General features: G+C 40.4%; 1 protein-coding gene across 2 annotated transcripts in view; it reads left to right on the top strand.

Moving 5' to 3' along the window:
• The window catches only part of Hs3st5 (heparan sulfate-glucosamine 3-sulfotransferase 5), a 321,032-nt gene that overhangs the window by 183,878 nt on the left and 126,094 nt on the right, over positions 1–11,060 (top strand). The window lies entirely within an intron of this gene.

The following is an 11,060-nucleotide window of genomic DNA, read 5'->3' as shown; positions in this document are numbered from 1 at the left end:
ACCCCCTTCATTTTGAACAATTGTCTACCTGAGAGACAGCACAGCAGCAACTGGCATGTCATGACAAGCAACCCGTATTCAGAAGACCAGAATGACAGGCACTCCAAGCATGAAACTACTATTACAGATTACCATCTTCAGTGCAGTTGCTTATGCTGCATCTGTTCCTAAGAGTGGGCTAGCTGGGCCACAGGATAAATACAGTTTGACTTTCATGGACATAACCAGACAACTTTTAGGAATTCTGGTACTGTCGTACAGTGACCACTCATTTTTCTTTGGACTTGAAGCTTAAACATAATTAGGAGGACTGAGTAAAACCTTGAAGGCTTCTCTTCATTCCTGGAGTTTGGTAATTCAGTGCTTGTTTACAGTGAAAACACGAGCATAGGTTGCAACAAAAGGCAGATAATGAGAATCTTCTATTTGGTTTTCCATTGTATTTCTGTATTTGCATTTGCATTTAGATCTGACTGTTAATGAACCTGAGCAATCATATTTTATGCTAAATAATGAAATTACAGTATTTGATGCTGAAAAGCTTTGATGTTTTCCCCAATCATATGTACCTACATAATATTTTTTCATCAGCTAGTAGAAAAAACTAGCCAAATACAAAATGAACCCTTTCTTTAATGTTTCTAGTTATTTTTAAGAATAGAATAGAGATCATTTATATACATCTCTCAGTATGTTTTTATTTAACACACATATCAATTTTGTTGAATGGTTTTTCATGGCCTTTGGGGATTGCTTGCATTGAGGTTTGCCAGTTGGGTTTAACCAAATTGTTCAGCTTTATGTTCTTATTTGTTATATAGAAAAAAGTCCTAATTCTCAAGTGAAACCTACAAATGATAAAAACATAAAACAAATGTTGAGTGGTATTTTTTTAAATTTCAAGATGGATGTTCTTCCAGCTTCTGACTATAGACAATAAAGATGCTGCTGTTCATAGTAAATGGACAGACAGACTTGCTTTAAAGGTGATTGCAACTCAACAACTATGTGCTTGCTATATATAGTGAATACAGTCATGTTGGGGAGTTGGTATAATGACGTATCACATCTGAGTTTCTCACCTCCCGTTTGCCCTCCCCCCTCCTCCTCCCTCTCTCTACAGATCCCCTTCCCATCTACAGAGGGTCAGCATTCCTATTTTCTGTTGTTTTGTTTTTGAGGCAGTTTCACTATGCAGTTCAGGCTGACCTCATGCTGGTGGTCATGCTGCTGCCTCAGCTTCCTGAGTGCTGGAGTCCCAGGCATGCTTCACCAGGCCTTGGCCACTTGCCTCTTTCTTCCCTTTAAATTAGCTATGCTTTGGGCTTCTCGAAAAAAGAATTCACACTCTATTTAACTTTCTGTGACAGCTAGATTTAATTCTTTCTTCCTTTTGTTTTTCCACCAATATTAGGCAGGTAAGTAGGCAAGACACAGGGATTCTTGAGGCTGGCCAATCTACAGGTGGCTACAGTGCTGTGGGCCCCACCACACGAAGGCGCAGACACCTCGCGCTTACACAGGAGGGCCTCCTGACAGACCGATATGGAGAAGAAACATCACTCAGATGAAGATTTTTAAGAAAGCTAGTATAAAGTAGAGATTAGAATTGGAAAAAGAAAAGGAAACATATCAAGATGAAGAAGCTAGTGCTCAAGAGACAAGCAGTGATCGCAGGCCATTAAAGCCTTGTAGAATGAACTTCCAATTTTTTAATTTATTTGCTACCAGGTCTCACTATGCAGCTCAGACTTGTAGTGATCCTCCTGTTTCCAGCCTCCCCAGCACTGGGATTGCAGGCACGCACCACCACACATGGACATGGTAGTTGGCTCAGAGCGCCTGGGAGAAGGGACACCATACATGGCGTGTGGTGCCAGGATTGAACCTTAACTAAGGAGGTGTTCAGTCCACTGAGCTATTTTGCTGGCCCTTATACTTTGAAGTTTTATCAGAATCACTAGAAATAATTGAATGGTTTTATTATTTATTAAGTTATGTATGTATCATACAATGTGATGTTTCCATATATGTCTTACATTGTGAAATAGTTAAATCAAACTCTTGACGATATATAATATACTTTTATTAGCTATTGTTTCTATGTTACATAAAGGTCTCCTGAAATTACTTATTCTATCTAACTGGAAATTTGTACTTTTTAACTGCCATTTCCCCCTCCCACCATTCTGTTCTCTGGAAAGACACTGAGCAGATTTAAAAAAAAAAATTATTAATACATGTTTGCAGTACATAATGTTTTCACTCATGGTGATAAGTTGGTGCATGTATATAACAAATCTCAGTTGTTTTTTTTCCCTTTCCCTTCCACTTCTCTTTTTTTGCCAACATCAGTTTATTTATTTAATAAGTCCTTGTAAAGTTAATTATTATACATACAGACTAACAGCTAGACTAGCAGGCATATATCACAGAAGACAATTATACTAAACATACTCTCCATGATGAGTTGTAGTAACTTTTTTCTCTCTTGTTTTTCCTATTATATATCTTTTATTCTGCACTGCATGTTAAATTTCTGGTGTCCGATTTGTATCACTTAATGTTATGGTCCCAGAATGCACACATTTTCCTACAAATGACTCAAATTTAGCTTTCTTTGGGGCAGAGTAGTACTCTATGTGTATAATTGTGTTCTGTTTATTCAGTCTTCTATTGAGGTCATTTAGACCACTTCCAAGATTCAGCTATTATGCCTTGTGCTGCTGTAAACATGAGTGTGCATTCCTCGCTGTGGGAGAATGTCTCTAACTTTTAGGAAGACATTTAGAAGGGGAAAATCTGAGTCAAATGGAATTTCTATTTTTATTTTTTGAGGAATCTCCACACTGATTTCCCAAGTGGTTGTACCAGTTACACTCACACCAATAATGAAGAAGTGTTCCTTCCCCCCACACACAGCCTCTCCACCATTTGTTATTGGTTGATTTCTTGATGAAAAGCCATTCTGGGTGAAGTGAAATCTCAGCATTGCTTTAGTTTCCATTTCTTCAATATTCAGCGATGCTGAATATTTTTTCATATATTTATTCACCATCTGTACTTCTGAGAAGGGCCTATTTATTTCAGGTGCCCATCTTTCAATGCAGTCTTTAAATTTGGGAAGGGTCTAATTCTTTTTAGTTCTTTACATATTCTAGAAAGTAGTCCTTTGTCAGGACAGTACTGGCAAAAATGTTGTCCATGCTGTAGACTGTCCCTTCTGTTAGTGGTTCTGTTAATGGTTTCCTTGGCTGTGCAGAAGCTTTTTAATTTAGTATGATCCCCTTTGTTGATTCTTGTGTTATTTCTTTTGCAGCTTGAATTCTATTCAGAAAGTCTTAGCCTACACCTATGTGTTCAAGAGCTTTCTCTCTTTTGTCTTCTTCAGATTGTTTTGAGATTTAGATCTTTGATTCCTTTTTATTTTTGTCAGCACATGGTGAGAGATATGGGTCTATGTTCAGTCTTCTGCGTGTGAAAAGCCAACTTCTTCCCAGCACTTTCTGCTGAAGAGACTGTCTTTTCCCCAGCACAAGTATTTGTCAAAACTAAAGGAGCTGGGTATGCCTGGAGTTATGTCTGCATCCTCTGTTGTGTTCCATGGATTCACAAGTCTTTTTTAAAGTCACTATCCTTTTGTAATATAACTTACGGTCCAGGATTGTAGTACCTCCTTCTTTGCTTTTGTTGCCCAAAATTGCTTTTGCTTCTCCAATTCTCTTCTCATTCCAAGTATTTGAATGTCTTGATTAAATTTGTATGTTAAAAAAATCACTGTTGGGGCAAGATGGAGGATGAATTGGATGGAAAGAAGACAAGAGGCAAGAAGAAGTTAGGCCGGGTGATGCTCTCAGGTAGAGGTCATCAGTGGCCTGAATGCAGGATTCAGCAACAGGAACAGAGAAAAGATAGATAGAGAGTAGTACAGGTACACACAGGAAAGATTGCTTAGGCAGAACTTAAGGAACTAAGATGCTACCTTTATGTTAATTTGGAACAAAGTCACCATAAACACTGAAGCAAAAAGTGCAAAGAGGAGAAAGCCAGAAGTGGAGGATCATAGATTCCAATGAGGCAGGTAAAGATTGTGGTACCCATTATCATCAAACATAAAAAATCTGTAGGTGTTGATCGCCAGCTCAGAGTGTAGGGAAAAATCTTTGACAAAGATGTGAATAAGGTAGTAAATGTAGAAGGCAGTTATGTAAGAATGATGGCCTAAGCAGAGCTTGAAGTGAGAAGAGACAGATTGAGGACAAGGGAAAGCCATATTTAAGACAAAGGTAGAAGAGTGTATTGTTCAGGGTTCTGTGAAGGAGCAGAATCAATATAAAAATATGTAAAGATGCAAGGGAATTTCTCCAGAGGTGGGAGAGTCCACAGTGGCCATTTGTGAGTTGGAGAGCAAGATTACATGGGAGCTGCTTGGTCGAGAAGCTGGAAAGCAGGTGAGACCGAGGATGCAGGGACAGTCCAGGAGGAAGGGCTGGAAACTCTGTAGAAGATCACTCTGTGAATCTCTTCTCAAAGGCTAGCAAAGATGGAGTGTGATGTGCACAGGCTATGGCAGTACAAAAGATTAACCTGATAAAACAAAATGGAACTGTTCAAACACAAGGCAACTTCTTCTTTCCCTCTCCATCCAATCCAGGCTTTAAGCCAATGAGAGAGTGCCACCCACAGCCAGGGCAGGTCCCCCTCACCCAGTTGGCTGGGCTGCATGGCTCTGGGCATTTCTTGATCCACTGAGGCTGACAGCCATCAGAAAGAGGAACTTCAGAGGACGCTGGTGGGGAGTAGCCACAGGGCTCCTAGGAAAGTGGGAAGAGTGGGGTCATCGTGATAGCCAGTGAAAAAAGTGCCTTCCCAGAAAGGAATGTGTAGTCAGTGCTGCTGCCTGCTCCCAAGATGACAAAGAAGCTGGGCAGTAGAAGGGTAGCCACCAGATTTGGCAACGAGGAGGTCGTGGTGGCCACAAGAATGCCAGCATACAAACACCAAATGAAAAACCAGCTAAGAAGCGATGAGATTCCGTGTAAGCGTGATTACTCAAGAGCACGTTATAAACCATATTATCAAAACTGTTACTCATTCTCTGTTAAAATACATAGTTTTAAACTTGGAGCATCTACAAGAATGCTTAAAATTTTGATCATAATAAAGTTCCCATCTCTGTTTGGATGTTTACCTTTAATTCTAGTGTCCTTTTAAAAAGATACAAATTTTGTGCCCTAATCCAACTGTTAAAAGTTTATTTGTTGAATCTCAATTGAGAATTGTGAAGAAAAAGAAATGGGATAGGAGAGGCAATTCTCCCTGGATAATTTATTTTTTATTTATTTCTTTTTTATTTTTGGAGGTTTTCAGTTAAGCTTATAAAGCTTACAGTGTGGAGGTGGGAGCACGCATAGAGGAATTCCAAATGGCGAAAACGTTGCTGTCCTTGCATATACAAATGTGCAAAGTCAACTCAGGCTGCGGACTCCGTGGAGGCCGAGTCAGTGATTCATTATTGCGAGTTAAGAGAGGACATGCTATAAATCACAAAGAGGAGAAGCACAGTTCTGTTTTCCCTGCCCTGTTCCACTGTTGAAAATTAATTTTCCCAGAATTCTTTTTCCTGGCGGCTGTTATTTACAGTATTGTCCACCCAGACCAGCTCATTTGTTTCTACAGGCAGTTCCTCTCGGCTTGCCAGGGTGAAAGCCTAGCAAGTTAGCTGTGGGGCTTCTAGAACTCTGTGAGGAAACATGACTTCCGCTTCCTCTGTGAATTGCAGTGTGTTCACCACCCCATTTCTCATCCAGCCCAAGCCCAGCTTGCTTTGTACCACTTGTGTTCAGAAGATATGGAAAAGGACAGTTTGGGGAAATTTTCTTTTAAAACCCTTTTATAGTCACTTAGGTGTATGAGACAATGAGCTCTCTGTCTTCACACAGTGGCTTCGTTGATTTAAGAGTAGATCTGAGTTGCAGCTGCATGGGCGGTATCAAAGCGCTGCATGGTGCCCCTCAGCTAATCTTTGATTAAGGCCAACACCATCATGATATTCATGTGACAACAAAGGAAAATCAGAGTCTGTAAAACCAGGTGGTTCACAAAAGTAGATATCTAGTAGGCAATAAGAGCAGTCCTGGGCCAAGCATCGTACTGCACCCTGTAATCCCAGCTCTGGAGATGCTGAAGCAGGAGGGTCACCATGAGTGTGAGGTCAGCCTGGGCTACAGAGTGAGTTCAAGACCAGCCTGAACTATAAGCCCACATTTTTCTGTAGTGGCCTAATGGACATAAAGAATAATAGGCTTGTACTTTTGTGGGGGTTTTTTCCCCCAAGTTTTTTCTAGAGTCTGATGGCTTGATAAACAAAAGACTAATACTTGCACCTCCTAATTCTGTATTAAGCTTCACTTGTAGCCTACTTTCTTTTATAAATAAGTCTCCTCTATGTTTATTCATAGCCTATTGTATATATTTCTGTAAGTCACTTAAATTGGAAGAGGGGTTGCAGAAAGAGATGTTTTTAAATTATGGGATAAAGTCTTTGTCAAAACTCAGCACCATAATATAATATGGTATGTAATATACACATCAGTGTAAAGCATAAGAGATATTATGCTACAAAATAATTAGTATAAATTTATTCTCCAAGGAGAAAGATAAGCAGAGTCAAGTGCATAGAAAGTGCCAAGGGGTGGAAGGAGAGGAGCCACACTCTCGTGAGGATCTTGGGGACTCTTCCTGTGAGATGACATTTGATACAGGTCTCAGGGAGTGCGCCTTGCCTACCCCTTGGTGGAGTGCATCTCAGAACTGGGCACGTGACCAGCACAAGCCTGAGATGTGAATTGCTGTGTACCCATGTGCTGCCATCCTTGCTTTCCTTAAGTGAAGAAACCCGTTGGAACCAGTGAGCGAGCAGGAGAACAGCAAAGTCAGAATCAGCTGTGTGGGCCTACGGGCTCTGAGTTGCGAGGGCTTGCAAGCTACTCAAGGATTTCAGTCAAAACTAGTAAGCAAGTCGCACTTATGTCACTTCTGCTTTAACCATCCACATTTTGCCAGCTTGCTTCTTTTGGGTGTTGCTTTTTAGTTAAAATAGTACCAGTTGTGGGACTTAGGCTGAAACCTAGATGTGCAAGATCAAAATGTAAGCACACTTCCACCCCCTTCCACTCCCCATTCCTTCTGGGGGAGTCAGCAGCTACTGGTCACTCAGCAAAGGTCACAGCAGACTAGGAGATGAACCATTCCATACATAACCTTTAATACTCAGATATCTTCATCTCTTTGCAATGGTCCAGAAGCCTAGCCTCCAGCATCTGAGCCTTTGCTTACCTAACCTGTGGCCTAACACTTCCTGTGATTGTGCCTGCTCTCCACTGAGCCCCCAGGAGAACTCCTCCCTGCATATGGTCGCCCATGTGAAGGAACTTGAACACAACAAGCTGAATGCAAAATAATCGTGGCCTTTCTGAATCTCAGTTTCCCTATCTCCAAACTTGTTCTGTCTGATTGTGCCAGGCCTGCAGGTTTGTTGTGAAACTGAGGTAGGAATTGTTAATAAAGTCATCACTGTTATTCCAGGAGCCCTTGATTAGATGGGGGGAAAAGGACAAGAAAGGACCTCTGGGAACTTAAAACAGAAAAACAAAGGAGAAAAATCACTTCCATTTGGAACTAGCTTCATAGTCACCGTGCTGCCACTTCCATTGTAGCTGCCTGAGCCCAGAAGAGTTCATAGATCCTGTTTCTACATTTGCACTCATCTACTCTTTCTTCAGATCCACCTACTGATAATTCTGCTCTCATTCCATCCAGCAGAAAAGTATAAAAATGATAAATAAGAAGTAAAGCCATGCTGTTATGTGGAGCTGTGGGGGACTCAGGTCAACAATTGCTGACATTGCCAGTCAAGTGGAAGACCCAATACTATTATGGGCTACTGGACCCTTTTAGAATAGTTTGCTGAGTTTACACACCTATAATATTCAAATAACAGAACTTAAAAAAAAAGGGGATACAGATGAATGTCCATTTTGTATCTGTGTATTCAAAGTGGTTAGGATAGATATATAGTTACATTCTCTTAATGAATAGAGGGATTTGTTCTAATAGTGTTTGTAAATAGGATATCATGTCTGCATCTTGTACAGCAACTAACCACTAGGAAGAATGTATGCAATGTGTTAATTATTGAAACTGTCCTACCAATTTGGTTTGAAAATAAATAAGATTAAAAGTAATAATAATAATAATAAAAATAGATGGCTAGGCCAGGGAGATGGCTCAGTAGAAGAAGCACTTGCCCGGCAAGCACAAGGGCCTGAGTTCAATCCCCGGTTCCACCAAAAAAATTAAGAAATAAAAAATAAAAATAGATGGCTGTATGCTAATGTGGAGAATTGAGACTGAAATTTTATTTTGCATAAACTAAGGGATATACACATGAAATCACCAGTACATAATTAACGCAGCCACCGAGTCTGAGATGCAACAGCGGGGTCAAGTGTACTGAATCGAGGAGAATGGCCTTGTGAGCACTGGCACAAGAGCTTCTGTTTTCCTATTTTAATTTACACTTTGAAAACTGTTGACATAATTTCTTACATTTTGCATAATTTGATGGTATCTTTCAGATGGGGTTTTGAATAGATTAGAATGTATAGGGAAAATGTTTACTCAGAAACAAATGTTTGTTCCCTCTATTATTGGCTCGTGAGAGGCCAAGCTGGTTCATTTATGCAACTGGAATCCTGGCCCCCGGTAAGCTAATCACCAGGGTGGCGAGTTACCTTCACGTGTATTTCCTTCACAGGCATTTAGTTTCAGTCCCACAGATGGTCGCTGCAGCCCATTAGTTTCTGAGCCAAGCCTTTCAGTGGCCTATTGTACTTAGCAAGGTTGCTATTGCAGCAGCCCGATTATTCCAAATTCAGCCCCAGTCAGCAGGCCTAAAACAAAGCTGTGTCATAACGACTTAATCACAGCTCACCTTCCCTTTTACTGGATAAACAATCAAACACCTGCTGGATTCGGCGCCTCGTAAGGAGAACATCTGAACAACAAAGATCAAAGAGCTCTGATACAACCAGGAAAAGAGCAGATGTCTTCTTCACGAAGGGTAGTGCCTGGAAAGGCTAACCAGAGCACGGCTGGCTTCTTCTTGAGTTGTGGCCTTTGCAGAACGCTGTGCTCCAGAAAGAACCGCTAGGACCACAACTCATTTTGACAATGAAATCAAGTGCAAGAGAACTAAAACTCAGTAAGTCATTTTCCTAAATACTTTTTGTTAGTATTACTTGCTTTTTATCAGTTTTGTTTTTCTTTGTGAAAATAAAGTTGTGCCTTACACACACACACACACACACAAAGAGCTCTGATACATAGAAAAGACTTTTTTTTTACAAGTTTCAGACAGGCCTTCGGAGGGTCAAACCACGCTGCCCCCAACAACCAAGACGAAATGTTCTGAGTTGACATGGTCACAGGCCAGTCCTTTGTGTCCTCAGCCATTTTAGGGGCTCCACTCTAGCAGTCCTCTTTAAAATGAGTTCAAGAAAAGCCTTTCAACATTCATGAGGGCAAAAGAATATGTACTTTGTGTTTTGTCAAGAAGCTATAAAAATGTAAGGTAAGGGATATAAAGAATGTTTATCTTCCTAATTAAAGTAACATTCCCACTTTCAAGAGTAAGCAGACTACTTTGAGCTTTGAAAATGTCTAAAGCACAAGTTTTCCAGTCTGTGTAGTTCACATGAGACACCTTGACGGTCCCCTTCTATTTGTGTATTGAATGGATAAATATGCCCACAAATGACAGGCCTTCTTTTCAGGGTTCCACTGTAATTACTAAAAATCCCTAGAAAAGACACTTTTGAGGGCAACCCAATTGGATCCCCCTCCTGTCTACTCAGACAGACCTTTCTTTCCCCAAAAAATACATTCTGCTCTTTAAAAAATAAAAAATAAAAATATCCCCTACACTGAGATACTGTTCCTCTCAACTATTTTTAAAATTGTATCTCACATGCTATAAAATCTAAATCCCCTTTTCTTTCTAACATCACCCCAAAACAGCTTGGGAAATTCCATATTCTTCACAAAATTTCTAAATGAAAATGAAGCAGGACTCTTCCCTCTGGTCTTACTAAGTCCAGCTGGAGCAGCTTCCCTTGGGTTCTTTTCTCCATGCAGGCACTTGTACAATTTCTTACATGTGGAGTACCTACTTTGATATACTTCATGATGCGCCTCAATATATTTGTGTACGAGATTGGCTGTCTTGGGAAACATTAAGATGTCAAACACAGAACACTAATCACTGTGTGCAGCCGGAGATGGCTGGTACCGAATGGTGTTTATGCGGGTAGCTAGTTGGACATAAACCCTGTGCACACCAGTGTGCACGGACAGCAGCACACGTGGAGGCTCCATGGAGCACCCAGAGCACACAACTGCACTGGAAGTGTTGGTAATGCCGTGCTATGCACGTGACACTGTTGAGCAAAAGGATAGTTTTCAGTAAGAATATTTGCTGCCAGACAAGGAAAGCATAATTAGCCATCCTCTACTCCTTATAGAATAGAAATTCTTGCATCTAAAATTAACACCAACCAAAATAGAACACTCCCTAAGCACAATAGCTGCGTTCCAGTTATTAGCTACACCTTGCTCCACCAACAAAACAAACAAACAAACAAAAAAAATCTGTATTTCAATCCAGTCTCTCCTGAATACTGGAGGATAAGATTTACTATAATTGGGGACAGTGTTTTAATTCATTCATGACTACATGTGAGTAGACCATAAAAATTAAACTGTTGTATGTGCTGATTACACTTTTCACATGTAATTTTGGGAGTGTTAAATACCTCACATTTAAAATTTCTGTTTACAGGGGCCAGGGAGATGGCTCAGTGGAATAAGCGCTTCCCTGGCAAGCGCAAGGACCTGAGTTCAATCCCCGGTTCCAGAAAACAAAAAACAAAAAACCTTCTGCTTCCCTAAGAATTTATTATACTTACAAAAGTGAGATCACAGGAATTTATTATATGTAG

This window comes from Octodon degus, unplaced genomic scaffold (genome assembly GCF_000260255.1).
Source record: "Octodon degus isolate 3935 unplaced genomic scaffold, OctDeg1.0 scaffold00241, whole genome shotgun sequence".
Lineage (NCBI taxonomy): Eukaryota > Metazoa > Chordata > Mammalia > Rodentia > Octodontidae > Octodon > Octodon degus.
Note: the sequence above shows the minus strand (reverse complement) of the source record. Positions and strands in the feature narration are given on the sequence as shown.